Here is an 18,078-nt window from a genome sequence, read left to right on the forward strand (position 1 = left end):
CTCACCTGTGGCTCCAAGAAGCTGTAGTATATGCAGCAAACACACCCCAGTTAAACTTTCTCGGCAGGCTAAACCAGGTTGAGGGCAACTGACAGGCCTCAAACTCATTGGTGAGTTAGGGGGGATGTCTACCCCAGGCATGTGAAGACTTCCCCTAGCAGAATGGGTAGATGAGAATAATCTGTTCTAATGGCCAAGAAGGTGGCTGATGTAGAGCATGTAGAGTTTGGTCAGATAATCAAAGATGCCAAGATCTACTACCTCCCTGGCCATTGCCAGTCATCCTGACTTCTGTCTTGCCACTGGACTTTGATGAGCCTGTGAGAGAGAATGAGGCAGATGACTTTGTGCAATTGTGCCTCACTTCATCATTTCACATGCAAATCATCAAGACGTGACTCTGTGGTATCACTGGTCCTCTTTGAAAATGAAGGATAAACAGCAACGAAATAACATGTTAAGAAAAGGAGCACTAAACCAGTTGCCCCATAAATAAACTCAGGTTACATTCTCCCACAATTACACCCCATCAATGGGAGGAGTAGACACATAGGTAACACGTATGGCTAGGGGACATGTCCTTCTTGACCCCTTAAAACGTTTCATATCTTTTCACACCTTTGTGCACTTTCTCCTGAATGCTCTCTCTTCTCTGGATTTTCATAACACTGCTCTGCTTTTGTTCTATTCTTACCTGTCTCCTCCTTCTCAGTCTGCTTTTCTGGATCTTCATCCTTGTCATGCTCCCTAAGGCTCTATCTTGGGCCCCCTTCTGTTTTTTTTTCTCTACATAATCTCATTTGGTGATCTCATCAGCTCCCGTTGATTCTATTGCCATCTCTATGCAGCTTATCCTCAGATTTGTAACACCAGCCTTGGTCTTTCTTTTAAGCTCTAGTTCCCAGCCACATATCCAACTACACATTTGATGTTTCATAGTGGGCATCTGGTAGGCATCTCGAAATCCACATGAGCAGAACAGAGCTCCAGCCAATCCTTCTTTCTTCTTTCCTAACACTATTGAGAGTACCACCATCCTCCCAGTCACCTAGGCTTGGTACTCATCAATCCCTTTTTCTTATTCACTCAACAAATCCAAGAAATAGCCAAATCTTGTCATTCCTATCTTTGTGATACCTCACACATATTTCCTTTTATCTCCACTCATATAGCCACTACTACCCTTGCTCAACACCTCTTACCTGGATTATTTCAATAGACTTCTAATTGGCCTCCCTCCCTCAAGTCTCTCTTCACTCCCACCTATCCTTCTCATCAGACTTATGCTGTAGGAAAATCACTTTGGCTGCTATCCCGGTTCTTCTTCATCTTAGTGGTAGCTAGGTCTACAGTGGATAGAGCACTGGTCTTGGAGTCAGGAAGGCCTGAGTTCAAATCTAGTCTCAAATCACTTAACCTTGTTTGCCTCAGTTTCCTCATCTGTAAAATAAGTTGGAGAAGGAAATGCCAAACTGCTCCAGTATCTTTACTAAGAAAACCCCAAATGGGGTCACAAAGAATTGAATGTGACTGAACAAGAAATGTTTTACCTTCTAGCCTTTGTTTGAAGACCTCCATTATCTCTAAAAGCAGGCCTATCCCACTTTAGGATAGCCTGAAGAAAGCTTTTCCTTACATCAAACCTAAATGTGCTTCTTCCATTGTTCCTAGTTCTGCTTTCTGGCCCAAGCAGACTACTTGAAGGCAGTAGGTGTCAAATCATATCGACTCTTCTCTGCCCTAGGCTAACCATTCCCGGGTTGTTCAACCAGTCTCATATGGCATGGTGTCCAAGCTTTTCACTATCCCATTTGCCTTTCTCTGGATACTTTCTAGCTTATCAATTGAATATTGCAGTTCTTGTCAGACCAGGGCATAGTAAAGCAGAACTCCCTGGTACTGAATAGTATTACTCTCTTAATGCAGACTAATATTCAACTGACTTTTTTTGTTTTCTATATTATCCTAATGAATCACACTGAGCTTGCAGTTTACTAAGACTCCTAGATCTTTTTTGGGTAAATTGTGATTTAGCCATATCTTCCTCTAATTTGATTCCTTGAACCCAGAGCAAGATTTTATATTCCTCAGATGTGTGTGTTTCACATTTCATCTTATTACATTTGGCCCAATGCCCTAGTTTGTTAAGGTCTTTTTGGATCTTGTTATCCAACATATGAGTTATTGCATCTAGCTTTGCATTATCTATAAATGACAAGCATGCTGTATATGCCTTTTTTTCAAGTCACTGATAAAAAATATTAATAGCACAGGGTCAAAGTCTTACATTGGAGACTGCATTCAAACTGATCTAAGTGTTCTTTGGATCTGGCCATTCAGCTGATTCTGAAGCTACCTGCCTGCCTTATCACATAATATAGACCTCATCTCTTTAGCTCATCCGTAAGAATGGTTTGAAACTTCATTGAATATTTTATTGAAATCTAGGTAATAATAGCTCACATTTATGTAATGCCATAAGGTTTGTAGCATGTGTTAGAAACAATCTCACTAGATTCTCAGAATTACTCAGCGAGGTAAATATTCAGAAAAGTTTAAGTGACTTGCCCAAGGTCATATAGCTAGTAAGCATATGAGGCAGAATTTGAATCCAGGCCTTCCTGACTCCAAGACCAGCGTTCTGTCCCTATCTCAAAATATTCCTTTGTTATACCAGTCTAGCAACCTAGGAAATGAGCTTCTTCTGGCATGTTTGGATTTTTTCAATTGACATATTTTGATTGAATTTAGTAGATATCGTCCCCCCTCCAATTCCCAAACACCACCCTGAATAAAGCATAGTCCTCGGAAAAAGTATGGTAAGACTTCTACTACATGCCACTTTGCATATTTGTAGCTAATCCATTGTTAACCAAAAGGAAAGATGTGTTCTTTGGCTTTGACAGTATGGTACCAACATAGTCTGTTGTATTTGACCCGAGTTTCGTGGCTTTCAGTGTAGCGTGACTGATTCTTGAAGCCTTTGTGATCTTTCTTTTCTAGATGTTTACTAACCATCCCTTTAATAAAACAATCTAGAATTTCATCAGGAATCAAGGTTGAGTTTATGTGTTACAGTTTTCAGACTCCATTTTCTTGTCTTTTTTGAAAATTGTGGTTACATTTGCCCTTGTGGCACCTTTCCTATTCTTCACAGTCTTTTAAAAATTTTTTAAATTTATTTTTAATTTATGGAATAAAACAAGCATTTCCATAACATTGTATATTAAAAAAGAAGATTGTACATTAAACTGCAAATCTGTTATGTCCATCTTGCTATTCCTTTAAATATATAATAAAGTTATCATGTGAATTTCTTTTTTTCCTTTCCTCCTTCCTACCCCCCTTCCTAGCCTTAAAGATGGCTACCATCAGACACAAATAGGTTTATAAGTATATGTAAAATCATTCTATACATACTTCTGTTTATCGGTCCTTTCTCTGGATGCAGATTGCGTCTTCTATCATAGGACCTTTATATTTAATTTAGCTATTTATAATTGTCAAAATGACTTCATTGCTCAAAGTTGTTCTTAAAACAATATTGTTATTACTGTGTATAATGTTGTCTTGGGTCTTATTTTGCTCTTCATTATTTTGTGCAAGTCTATCACTGTTTTTCTAAGATCATCATTTCTCATATCACTACTATCATATCCCCTAGTTCATTTGGATGTTCATCCATTTTGCTTTGTTGTACTCATGGGGAACTTATGCAAAAACAAGAAGAAAAAAAACACAAAAATCCCAGTTTATGCTTCAACATCTAATTGAAGGGATAAAGAATTAGAGAAATCCTGTGAAGAATTTAACAAAATCCTCCATGTCAAGCCAATATAAACATTGATACTTAATGACTTTAATGCAGAGGTAGGGATTGGGATGGGGCAGGTTAGCAACAAATATATTGGGAAATATGCTTCAGGATTAAGGAATGAAGAGGTCAAATGTTTGCTGACTATTCACAAGCCTCACGCATACTTTCTTTGAGCAATGAGCTGAAGGCCTCTAGGAATGGTGAACAATGAAAAACAACACAAAAAATGAAATTGAATATATCTTAATAGCCAGAAAACGACTGCTTACTGATGTGGATGTCATTTCCAAATCAGCTGTGTGCAGATCATTGACTTTTTAGTCCAAAGATCAATATCAATATTGAATGAGAAGATTGGATAAAGATGAGAAGATGAAAATTTGTAATTATAAGGGCTCCAACCTGACTTATTCAAATAAGCTACTAACAGTGAAAAATAGAAACTGGATAATGAAAAAGATGGTAACACAGACTATCACTCTTTTTGATTGAAGTAAAGCAAAAGTCACTCCCAAGAATCCAAAAGAGCTCAGAGACCATCCCAGTCAGAAAATACTTGATTTTCTTGCTGACCAATGAGACTTGGCAGTGAAAGGCAACACTGATTTAGAATCTAAACTCTTTCGCAAAATATTATAGAGAAGAATGGTAGAAGATAATGAGCAGTGTCATCTAATAAAAGAATGAAGCAACAATGTATAGTTTAAATAGAAATGAGAAAGAAATAGCAAGGCTTTTGTAGATAATTTTCTTTTGTACAACATACCTTCATGGTTGCACACTTGTCTATAAGATGTAGGGAATATGAATTCCTTTGCTTTTTATTTGTAGATTAAAAAATCATTATTGGGGAAGAGATTCCTTTTATGTATAGGTTAGGTTAGATGGTTATGATTCATAGAGCAAAGTTCAGTCTTAAAGGCTCATCTCTCCTTAGACTAAAGGTTTAGTGTGAATTTACCCAATCAAATTCTCAGCCCATGGCCCTAATCAATAAGGAAAAGTCTTTTGTCCTGTCTCAGCTGCATATCAATTGAAGTCATATGCAATAGTATAAACTGTATACAGTTCTTTAATCATGCCATTATAAATGAATAAAGCCAAATGCATCAAAGCAACCAGCGAAATTTGGAAGCCCACAAATCCTTTGCAGGCCTTGCAGCTCCAAGCCTTTGCAGACAAGCCAAAACCCCAACAGCTCAGTCGTCCTCCTCCAGCTGTTCCTCCGGGGAGCTAGTAGGCGAGGGGGGTGGAAAAAGAAAAAGAGAGAGAGAGAGAGAGAGAGAGAGAGAGAGAGAGAGAGAGAGAGAGAGAGAGAGAGAGAACGAAAGAAGGAAGGAAGGAAGGAAGAAAACCTCTTAAAGGGTCAATGTCCAGCTCTCAGTAGTGACTTGGGAACTCAGTGTGCCCCATGATCTCTGCCTCATTCTTGAGGGTGGCATGGGTTGAGTAGGCAGTATGAGGATCCTACTTCCATGTGTGTCCTGGATCAGCTCCACATGTATTAATTCAGTTGTGCCTGTACCACAATTGGCTCCTCTAAATATGAGGGGAAGGAACTGTATAAGGGAAAATATAGCCCAGATTTCTCAGTGTGTTCAATGGGTGGAGGAGAAGAAGGAATGCAGAGGGGCTCTTAGGTGGCATTTTCTTTAATTTCTCTCTTAACGTTCACTCCTGTCCCTCTTGTGCTGTTTCTCCAGACCAGTTTAAATTTTCCTCTGGGTTGTGTAATACCAACCATTCCAGGCCAAAATCATATGACATTTCTTCAATATTTTTTTCTGGGCTGGGAAAAAGAGGAAGACTACTTCCTCTGCCTACAGGAGATGAATCCAAGCAAACATTTGATATGTTCACGTATGTTCATATCTATATGTAAGGTATGATTACAAATAAAACAATTGTTGTTCAGTTGCTTTAGTTATGTCTGACTCTTTGTGACCCCTTTGGAGTTTTCTCGGCAAAGATATTGGAGTGATTTTCCATTTTCTTCTCTGGCTCATTTTACAGATGAGAAAATGAGGCAAACAGGGTTGAGTGACTTGCCCAGGGTCACACAGCTAATAACTGTCTGAGATCAGATTTGAATTCATGAAGATGAGTTTTCCTGACTCTAGGCCCAGCACTGTATTTACTGTACCACCTAGTTGTCCTGAATAAAACAATACTTCTCCTCAAAAGTCCTTTCCATACAACTCTCCAAACTCATTATCTTTCCCCCATAACTTGCTCCTCACTCTGATATCAACCAATTTACCAGTTATTCAACAAAATTTTATTGAGGCCCCATGATATGCCAAGCAAGCATCATGATAGGTGCTGGGAACACAATGACAAAAATTCAAGTCCCTGTCATCAAGGAATTTATACTTCATTGCTTGAAGCACCTTTATGTCTACTAATGAGAGCAAAGTTCTATCTGCCAGACTACAGTCTCCCATGCTCAAAACCTTAGAGATATCTCTAATTCTCTAATTCCTTTGATTGGTCCTGTCATGTCTTCCAATGTAATGACCATATACATGCCTTCCTTCTTATTTTAGATTATAAGCTTCTTGAGGGTCAGAACTATGTCATTTTCATTTTTTTTTAGCCACCCCAGTGCCTGGCCCAATTTCCTTCACTCAATATGTGCTTAATAAATGTTTATTTATTGAATAGAATTGCACTTTTCAGCTAGAAAAGCAAGTCTTGGAAAGGAATGACTTTCCCAATGTTACAAAGCTGGTAAGATTCTAGAGGGGGAGTCATATTCAGGTCTTCTAACACCAAGGCCAATATTCTATTTGCCACACCACGTTTCCCATCTGTAAAGTGGAGATATCATTTCTACTAACCTGACTCACAAGTCTATTATGAGAAAAGTGCTTATTTTGTTGAATCATTGTAAGCAAAATGGCCTTTGTTTTCTTTGAGTGACTCAGTTTATCTCATTGAGCCTTGCTGGGTGCTGGGCCCCAGGCCCAGAGTCCTGTTAGGTGTGGAACCTTGGTGGGGTAGGGCTAACTCCAGGGAGGGCCTATGTTGGATTAAAGTAAGCTTGTCAACCCCTTCACCTTGCTTCCCTTGGTTAAGCAGATCGAAAGAACCTGTGCTTTCCCGGTCAACCCCTTCACCTTGCTTAAGCAGATTGAAAGAACCTGTGCTTTCCCAGTGTGCCAGCAGAAGCTGCGGGTGGATCTTACACCCCCACAGAAGCTGCTAGCCAGATTGTTAGAAACAGCTTCTGTTGGAGCCAGAGACAGCTACAGCCGAATCTGAAGCAGGAGCTGCCGGTAGCAGAGCTGACCCACGTGTGGACTGAGGAGTGCTGAGCAAGGACTTGAGGCCAGTGGGTAATCTTTTTACCGTAGAGGGGAAGCATGTATATGATTTTGCTTTATATCATCATGCTTCTCTGTGGCCTCCTGATTACTCTTGTGAGGCGGACTTATTGGGCCTGGAAGCTTTTGATCAAAATATCAAAATGGGGATGCTGGTTCGTGGGTCTGTTACTTTGGAGCCATGCTTTGATTCTTCTGCCTCCTACCTAAAGAATTCCTTATATCCTGTGGTTTTTGAACCTTTCAGACATATATATGATTCTCTTTGAAATCATAAATTCTGCCTTCATAATACAAACATAGGCCTTGAAGAAACTTTGGAGGTCATCTAGTCTGACAAAAGTCACACAGCTTTCAAATGAACAAGAGTTGGGATTTGACTCCAAATCCAGGCTCTCCATTATATACAGCTGCATGCCTGTAATATACTACATGAATGTGCTAATATTATTTTAGGTTTCCAATATATAATTGCTGATTTGACTTGGAGATATAATTTGTCTCATGTCCCTTTTGGAAAGAAAATTGTTCTTGAGATGCTCTCGTTCTATCCTGTCCATGCTGATTTCCAAACAGAATAGTATGCAGTGAGGGCAAAAGTTCAGGTCTATGAGTAAGAAGACTTGGATTCCAGTTCCATTGCTGCCACTGGCTAGTGCTGTGGACCCATGGAGGCCATTTCAAGCTCCCTAGGCCACAATCTTCTCATCTTTCCATCTAACAGAAGTAGAGAGTGTTGGGTCAGATGGTCAGTTACACCTGGGGAATTGTGCGTCTGTGATTTAGTGAATTGAAATCAATTATATGAAAAAAATTTAGAAAACTGTGAAATGATAGATGCATGTATTATTAGTGAGAATGATCTTTTTTACATAAATTTGGTATGATCAGCTAAGTTCAGCTCTAACATCACAGGAATATGAGACCTTTTTGACTTTCCAGGGAGTGGGTTTCTTTTTGTATTTTTGAGAAACAAATTCCAGGAGGCCATGGCTCGGGACTAGACTTGGTCTCTTGGGCTCAAGCCCTGTTTCTTACACATGCAGATTTTGCTATCCTGGGCAACTAAAGTAACCTCACTTACCTTTTTGCCAGGAGATCTTCAGATTATGTTATGTTTAAGTGAGCTTCTGTGGAAGAAATTTCCACACTTGAATACCAATAAAATCAAGACATTGGACCAAAACAAATCAAAATTCCAATATTGTACTTTACAAGAGAGACCTTTTAGATAAAGCTTACGTATCATATTTTCATGGAACTGTGCATTATTAGCATATCATATAGCAAAAGTCGTGTCAATTGAACTTAAATTACTATTTAAGGTTGTTTTTTTTTTGTGTTATAAAACCCCATTTCATCTCTTAAATGTTTCCCCAGGGAAAATTAAAGAACAGGCTACAAATGGACATGTTGGTTATAATTAATTATGAAAGTACATTCTAAGTTGTGATCCCTATATTTATCCCTATATTTCATATTCTATAGCTGATTACTTGATTTCAGTTAGCTGTTCTTGAAACCAAGGTTGGTGGGTCTAGTACCTTTGCTTGGTTCCAGATATAGATTATACCCCTAATCTCAGCCATTCATCCCATTTATTGGCCATTAAAAGGACTCAGTAAATATATGAATGAATCAGTTCAAATCTATTCCTACTACTTGAACCTAAGCCTGAAAAAAGGGGTATGCAAAGTAGGCAGTCCCCTGAGCTACAATACATTAGAGGAATATAATGAGGAACTTTTAAAATATTACTAAATATTTACTAAAAGTAAATGTACATGTTTTGAAAGCTAGAAAATTCCACTCTTAATAGCAATAAGATATTTAATGAGTGATAAATGAAGTAACGTGTTACAAAGTATAAAAAAAATATTGGTAGACAATAAGGGAGGAGGGCAATTTTCAAGCATAAGAGGCCATAATTTCACACTTTTCGTAGTTCAGTAGAGACAACTTTCTTGAGGATAAGTGCTATTTTTAATTTTGTCTTTGTATCCCTAGCACTAAGGCTAAGCACAGAATCTTTCACATAGCAGATATTAATAAGTGTTTCTTGGATTGGACTATAATCAACTGGTGGTTGCAAACATGCTTTATTCCAGCCCTGCTTGGAAAAGTAGCTAACTGTGCACAGCCTCAGGGGGTAGACGTGTCAACTTATCTTAGGAGGAAGTGCTTGGTATAGAGCAAATGCTTACCAAGCACTTTTGGATTGATCAAAGAATCACAATAGCTCATATTTCTAAAGTGCTTTAGGATTTATCGAAGCATATTCCTCACAACCTCCTTCTGAGGAAGGTAATATGGGTATTGTCGTCTTCATTTTACACATGAAGAAACTGGGACTCTGATTTTGTCCAGTCACACGGCTGGCACCAAAATGCAAATCTGGGTCTCTTGACTCCAAGCCCAGAGCTCTTTTCACAATACCTTGTCCACACAGTCCCGGTCTTTACTCCATGGTCTCGGTCACTCAATGTCCATGTCTTGTGAAATAACCTTGTTCCCTCTTTCTTTGGATGTTATTGTGTTTGTCCTTCATTTCTGAGGAGGACCGTGACATCAGGGAAATGATGACATGACTTGCAGTAGACTTTGATTTGAGTGACGGAGGGCTGTGCAAGGTCACCAGCCTCACTTTCTCCTCCAGAGCCATCTGGATCCAGTGACCAGATATTCACCAGGATGACTGGAGATGACCCAGGATGCAGGGTGAGACCCTGGCCCTTTTAGGCTTAGGCCTTTTCATGTACTCGCTTAGAGTGAGGTAATGCCCATTCAGTGAATAGGCCTCTTTAAGAAGTGAGTCAAGGGATGGCTCCTTTAATTAAAAAAAAAAGGGAAAAAAGAATCAAGTTGGGAGGGGAAGACCCTCAGGGTCACTGTTCCAAAGAGGAACAGTTACCATTGACATTCACTCTAAGCCAGGAGGGCCCAAAATGTGGGCATGAGGTGGAGTTTGGGCAGGGACCTATTCATGAGCTTCAAAGTGATAACTCAGGGGCTGCTACTGAATGTTGGTCTGTGGCAGCTAGTGACTGTCCTTCAGGATCCATCCTCTTTCATGGAGGAAGACTCAGCTCAATTCTCAAATGAACCCAACTCTAGTTCCACTTTCTGAAGAGGAAAGTGGGGGTGTGGCATGGACCAAAGGCTGGAAAAAGATCATCTCAGGCAGAATTCTCAGGAAGGGTTAGGCAGAATAGAAATGGAGCCAGGGGGCCCCTTATGCTTCACTAATCCTGACTTTATCTCAGCTGAACTAAATAGAGAAAGGTTTGTCCACACCTCAGATAAGAGAAGCAGGGGAACTAGAACCCTTGGAGGTGTCCTTAATTTTTCTGTTTCATGAGCCTTCTGGTAAAGCCTGTAACACCACAACCCCTCCTCCTTTCCTCAGAATTTTTTTTTTAACTTGAGGTTGTAAGAAATGATAAATTTCATTTAGAGGCTCATGAAAATAAGGATAGATTTTTTTTTAAATCCCCATCCAAGTTTACAGACCCCCTGAAATCTATCCACAGTTTGGATGTCCATGTTCAGAATTCTTACCCAAGAGGCTAATCCAGATGTTAGGCCAGATATGGGGAGTCAGGGCTGTTGGAGACTCGAAACATCCTAGAGATAAGCAAGAGCAGCCTCTGCCTTGGCTCCACTCAAGCTGTCTAGACTCTAGACTCTATCAGAATCATGGGATTCAGAGTTGGAAAGAACTATAAGGATCATTCAGTTTAAGTCACTCATTTTATGAGTGAAGAAACATAGATGCATAACACAGATAGTAAACATGAGAACTGGAATCTGAACCTGGATTCTCTGACTTTGTATATAGTATTCATTCTTTCTTGGATCTAGGCTGCCTCATTTGGGGGTGGGGATTTGTCTATGTTTTAGGGCTTTTGTGTCACTTTTATTTAATTCAACTTATTTCATTTGTTTATTTATTTTAAGCAAGAAAGGCCCTGCCAAGCTCTGGAGACACAAGGATAGGAATTAAAAATACAGGGCCTCAAGGACTCTGTATCCCACCTCACCTACAGAATATAACACTAGAGAGGAACGCAGGTACAGACGGAGGAAGAAGTCACTAGTTATGGAAATTGAGTCAATAATACTGAGTGAGAAATAGGAAAGTTTTCATGACGGTACACTCTAGTACTCTCCTTTCATGACAGTGCACTAAAGCTGGGCACATTTCTCTGGCCAGGAGCTCTCATTTCCACTTCTCATACTATCCCTTGTCTAATGCTTATTTTGATATACTTGTCTTTCCCATCAGATTACAATATCAGATAGATTCTTGAAAGAAAGGTCTTCCTCACATCTCTCCTTGTATCCCCAACACCTAGGATAATATTCTTTACATAGCAGGCATTTAAGCAATGTTGAGTTTGTGGCCAAGAAGTGGCTGATCCTATCTTCCCATCATCTATCCTTACCTAGCCTAGAATTTAAGGGCCCAACCCAGTTTGGCTCCCACCTACCATTTCAGCTTTAACTCATACTGTCCCTCTTGATGAGCTTTACATTCAATTCAAACTAAATACCTGAACTCAAGAGTCCATCTCCAGCTTCCAAGCGTTTCCACAAGCTGTTCCCCTTTTCTCTAAAAAAAGATACTCCCCTCTTCATCTCCACCTCCCCACATCTTTACCTTTTTCCAGTGCTCAGGGAGCCTTCTCTGAACCTTCCTCTTGTCAGTGCTTTCTTTCCACAATTTTTCTTGAACTGGACTTACTCGGAAACATGTTGTAACTCCCTCTCCCCAGTAGAACGTAAGTTCCTTGAGGACAGAACCTATTTTTATCTTTGCTTTTTGTGCTCCCAGAGCCTAGTACAATGTCTGAAGCAGGCACTTAATAAATTGAGTTGAATTAGACAGGTGATTTGTGTTTTCCTGGCAGGCAGAAGCCATGCTGGGGGAGGGTCTTGGGGTTCCCCACCAGTGGTCTGGGATGTTCAGGTCCTGACATCAGCTTGGTCCCCAGAGTCCTCCTGAGAAACCCAGCCCAGAATCCACATCTCATCAGAAAGACTGGGTGGGTTGGGGGGGAACAGAACAGTCATCCCACTTCTCTGGGACATGAAAGCCCCCCTCTAAGACTGACGGGCCCTGGGGTTTGGAGGCACAGAGCTGGAATGCTCCAGGTTCAGCTAAATTGTTAGGTGGAAATTAACAGGTGCAGTGAAACTTATTGGAAAAGTCCTTCACATTTTTTAGAGAAATCACTATGGATGCAGCGCCCCCTTGTGCTCCAAGTGGTACAGTGACATCTTGGAGACAGCTTGAAACTGACAACTTTTTATCAGTTACCAACTTTTCTGCCTTCCAACCACAGGCTTGCTCCCTAACTAACCTGAGGTTTTGGCTTTCACAATCTCTCCATCTCCCCCTCCCAATACCCCTTCCCTTATCATCACACGATGGGGGCGGGGTGGGGAAATATCCTTGGAACAGATGTCCTAATCAAGTAATCAAACATCAGGAGAAATCGGGAGAGAGGCCAAGTCGACATTTTTCCTTTGCAAGATTGGATTGCATTGCTTAGTCTTGGTATTAGTAAAGGGGCTCAGATCTCAGAAAATAGTCTCAGACTTTACATATTTTCTTTGCTTAAGATCTCCTGTACGGGTCAATTTGAATGAGATGTTTTTCAATTTATATTTAGTTAGCTCTAAAATGATTTAGCCATGGTCATCCATGATTCTGCAGTATTGTAACAGAACAAAGCAAAGATAAAGTGCTCTGAAACAACCACCTGCTAATTAGTTTTCCATTCCTGATTAAAGCATAATTTTGTCCCAGCTCTAGGAAGATTTTTTTTTTCTCAAATTGGATGCAAAGCTGTGTGAATTTGGCTAAGTCCCTCAACCTCTGTAGTTTCCAGTTTGACCTGTAAAATAAGGTGGGTGGACATACAAGGTCTTAGTTGCTTTATCCAGAGCTCTCATTTTCCTTCAGGCACTAAAGATACAGGAGAGGAGGGAAAGAAGCACTAGAAATGGAAAAATACACAAGTGATGGTTCTAGGCTCTGGGGATACAAAGACAAAAAAAAATAGTCCCTGCCCTCGAAGAGTTTACATTCTACTGGGACCAGAAAAAAAAAGCCATACTGAAAAAAAAATAAACAAAACAAGCCAGCCCATAAAATCACAGGCAGATTTTCTCTATGATTTTGTGGGCGGGAGAAGGAAAGGGAGAAGGAAAGGGAGAGAGGAGAGGAGAAAAGGGGAGAGAATAAAGAGCCTGCTGGAGTATAGCACATCCTGATGAAATAGGTTTTCCCTATCTGTGAAAGGTTTTATTTGCCCACAGCCTTTGCTAGTTTGTTGGTTGGAGACAGTTACTACCATCATCAGCAGGCTCCCAGAGACATGGTACTTTAGAAGAGTCATAAGAAGAAGGCACATAAGGAAACCTGTTAAATAGATATAATTCCCATACTTTGGAGTCAGAGAAACCTCTACTGTTAGGAGTGTTAGTGAAAAAAGTAGCTCCCCAATTTCAGTTTTTGCTTGGATAATCGATGACATAGGAAATAGAGTTCCAGGATCAAAACCAAGAAGTTGCATGTGGAGAATCCTTGAGGATAGGCTTTTGCTGTATTTTCTCTGATGCACTTTCATTAGAATGTGCATTTCCCTATCTATCCTATCTGTACTGCAGCACTCATCTTTTCCGTGACAGGGACTCACCAGGATGCTGGGCAGCAACATCTGCAGACATGAAGGAGTAAAGGCATCAAGAAGACCTAGAAATTATAAGTAATTCTATGCCCTGTTACCAGTAGAGGCTGCCATTTTGTGGGGAAAAACCCCCAACACTTTATTAAAAGTTCCTTCAGCCTAAAAGGACTTGTAGCTCTTAAGTATATTGGGGGGAAAATATGGTTCACCTCAGATGGAGTACTCAGTTTTCAACAAAGTCCCATTTTTTTCTAATGCTTTCCAGCTGGGTTGACTTTAGGCATAAGGAGGTCAAGTGACTTGCTGAAGCTCACAATGAAACAAATCAGCTGGGATTTGAACTCAAGGACTTCTCCTGTTCTCAGCCCTTTGCTGTAATCTATCAACCACATTGCTTCCTGGTTTTATCCTACTCTCTATTTAGTTGCATCACACAACCAGTGTTCTGTCTGGCACACCCTACTCCTCCAGGCTGTCTCTGCTTTGGGAGACTCATGATTGGGAATAAGAGGCATGTTCCAGGTCAGGCTTGAGATGTTTTGGCAGAACAACGTGGGGGAGATTGCTCAATGCCTGCCCACAGAATACAGTGCATGATGAAAGACATAACGGTTTCTTTCCTAGATTTGAGATTGTTCAATTCATCAAGCACCAAGGTTTAGAGAATAAAAATCTAGGCCATATTTTTCCCATTATATGGTGTGTGTTTGTATGTGTTTATATGTGTATTATAAGGGAATCCCTTTGTTTATAAGTTGGAACCCACAAGACACAAGTGGCCAGTCCTCATTCCACGACCAGTGACCTACTGTGGTATTGGGTGATCCTTGGGAGTCGCATCACCAGCCAAGCCTGCCACATGCAGAAAAGAATTCTTAATTGACACAGAGTCTGGAAAGAGCCCAGAACATGCTATAAACATTCATGTTTTTTAAAAGCAGGTCTGCATTCATCTCTCATCTACTCCTAAGGGCCACATTTTAATTGTACTTTGCAAATTTAGAATTAGATAAATTTCCCAATTTAGATTTAGATCTAAAATGACTTACACATGGTCATCCATGATTCAGCAACATTCCTTCAAAAAATAACACACTGAGATGTGAAGATATGGCCAGCATAAAATTCTGTTGACAAATACATAGCAACATTTTTATTATCTTCCCTGCATAGTAACACTTTTTGAATGAGCCATCTTAGACAGCATTCTGTAAGGGCCTTAGCTGCTTTAAAAGAGGTCCCATGGATCCCAGGAACAACTTAAGCAAGGTTCCAGTGTGTTGTATTTTGCTAGAAATGCTTAAATGCAACCTATATATTTCCATTCTAGAATCCTTCTTGAAGGATTATCATTTGGCTCTACAGTTGGACCTAAAAGTAGCATCTGGGTATATGCAGAAAAAAATTCTCCCTGCTCTGTCATTCCCCTATGCAAGAAGCATTCAGGTTCTCTATTTCCTTTAAGGCATGGTAAAAATTGCTGCTTGTCAATTAAAACCCTTCACAATTTGGCTCCAGCTTATCTTTGGGGGCTCATTACTCATTACTTTCTTTCCCTGACTCTACTCCAGCCTCAGCCAGACTAGCCTACTCGTGGTTCCCTATGCATGGCATTCTATCATCTACCACCATTCTTTTTTCATATTCTTGGAATGCTCTCCCTTGTTACCTCCACCTATCAGAAACCATGGTGCCTTTTAAGGCTCAGCTTAATATCTATCCTTCAAGGGTTCTTTCCCGATTCCTTCATTTGCCAGTGCTGTGACTTATTACTGAACATTTCTGCTCAACTGGATGGGACTGATGCATTCCCCATGTGGAAAAGACTGGCAAATCTGCTTCCAGAATGCTAGGTAAAGGATGGGCCCCACTCTCAGAGTTGAGAGACATGGAAATTCTATAACTGATTTCAATCTTCTAGATAAGGCTGTAAAAGAGGCCTTAGGTCTTCCTTCTTCAAGGCTGACATGCAGCCCACGAATATGGGCCTCCCATCTTTGACTCTTTGCATTTATTCTTTTCTGTTTTAGGTGAAGGAGATTAGAGATGGCTATAACCTTGTAAGGTTCAAAGGACAGGAGAGCAAGCCATCAGAATCCAAGACCTAGAGTCTATGTTGGGAATTTTCTGGAAGACAGACATGGAGGGGTAAGACCTCTAGTGACCTAGCCAGGCTAGTCAAGCAACAGCAAAGATGCAGACTCATCCACCCATTGGCCATATTGCATTTGGAAGTGAACTCGTTTGGGAGAATCCTGTGTAGAAGCTGGTTGAAACTTGATCCCACTGTCTACAGGGATCAAGGTGTTGGGGGGAGGGCTGTATATGTTGATCTTTCTTGCCTCAATATATCTTTTCAGAAACCTTTGTAAAGGTTATTGGTATTAATTAGGTCAATTGAACTAGGATACTAATCACTGATGGCTGACATTGGGGAACATACTGGAATAGAGGATAGAGATGACAGCAATAGAGAAAAGTCACCCCCAACTCCTCAGGGAGTACCCTAAAAACCCTGAGGGGGGATAGAGAAAGGCTCATTCTAAAAGAGTCCAGAGTATTATTATATATAATATGGAATAGCACACATGATGTATAATATCTATCTATCTATCTATATATATATATAAAAACAATACATATTTTATATATATTCACAGATAAGTAAGTGCAGGTTACACACACACCCCACACATGAACATTATGTATTTCCCCTAGTAGAACGTAAATTGTTGAGGGTGGAGAGTTTTGCTTTTGTCTTTGAATCCTTGCCATGTTACACAGTGACTGACACGTAACAGGTGCCTAATACATTCTCATTAATTGATTGATTGGTTGAAGTTTAGGGAGATCTTTAGTGAAGAAGAAGAGCTAGTTCTGTATTTTGTATCTTTGTGATCATGGGCAAGTCATTTAACTTTTTTGGTCCTCAATTTCTCATCTTCTAAAGAAGGGACTGGGCGTTTTCCTTCTCTATGATGTTTCTAAGATCTAAAATCTATGATCCTGTCATTGCAGATTTACTTTCCTTTCTGCAGTGTTTAATTCTTCCTCTTTATGAGTTTTCTATTTTACTCTATGTCGGACCACAGTGACCCTGTTTTACCCTGATGGTATTTTTGGTGGGCCTTTTCTCATGCTTTCTAATGTTTGTTTTAGTTCCAAATAGGTTCCTCTTTGGAAGGCTATATGGGAAATGCCTCTCCAAGTATCAGAAAAAGAAGGTGGTTTTTTAATAGAATTGACTCTACTTCCCCCTCCTCTTTTTCTTCTGGTCACAAATGTTCATCCTGTTTAATTTCTTCATGTTGTCACTTACCACATAGTATAGTAAAACCAGAGCAATTCATCCCCAAAGAACCCCCCAGGAAAAGCTCTGCCATGCAATGAGGGCATTATAGATGTCACAGTGATTTTCCAAAGCTCAAGTCTGACCATGTCCACTTACCTTATCCCTACTCAGTATATTCCATTGGCTCCCTATTATCTCTAGGATCAAATAAGCTACTGTGTTTGGCACTTGAAGATCTTTACAGCCGGGCCCCATTCTGCCTGTCCCGCCTTCTGACATATTGCTTTCTTCCATTTCCTCTCTGGTTCTGCCATATTGGCCTGCTTGATTTTCCTTACATAAGACAATCTATCTCTTGATTCCTTGACTTTGCACTGGCCATCTCTCATTCCCAGAATGTTCTCTCTTCTTACCCTTATTTCCTCATCTTGGAATTCTCACTTTTCTTCAAGACTTACCTTAAGTTATGTGAGACTTTTCCTGATTTCCCCAGCTGCTAGGGTCTTCCTCTTCAAGTTTACTTTGAGTTAAGTTATATATGTTTTGTGTGTGTGTGCGTGTGCATGTATACATATATATATGTATATATATATATATATATACACACACATATGTATGTATCTCAATACAACTCTGTCTCTATACATACATGGTAGATAGAAGGTGTTGAAGTGAGGAAGACCTGAGTTCGCATCCTTCCTCGGACACATCTTAGTTGGATAGCATTTGACGAATCACTTATCCTCTTAGTATTTTAGGCGACTCTAAGAAAACACTCTAAATTGAAGAAAAATTGTTGATCTGCATTCATAGAGGGAATTTCCTTATCATGAAGCTTTCTATGCAACAAAGTCAAAGGCCTAGTCCCTAACCCTATATTTGTACAGGCTGTCTCCCCCATCAGAATACGGTTTCCTCGAGGGCAGGACTTGTATCCCCAGTACTTGT

Source organism: Trichosurus vulpecula, chromosome 7 (genome assembly GCF_011100635.1).
Source record: "Trichosurus vulpecula isolate mTriVul1 chromosome 7, mTriVul1.pri, whole genome shotgun sequence".
Classification (NCBI taxonomy): Eukaryota; Metazoa; Chordata; class Mammalia; order Diprotodontia; family Phalangeridae; genus Trichosurus; species Trichosurus vulpecula.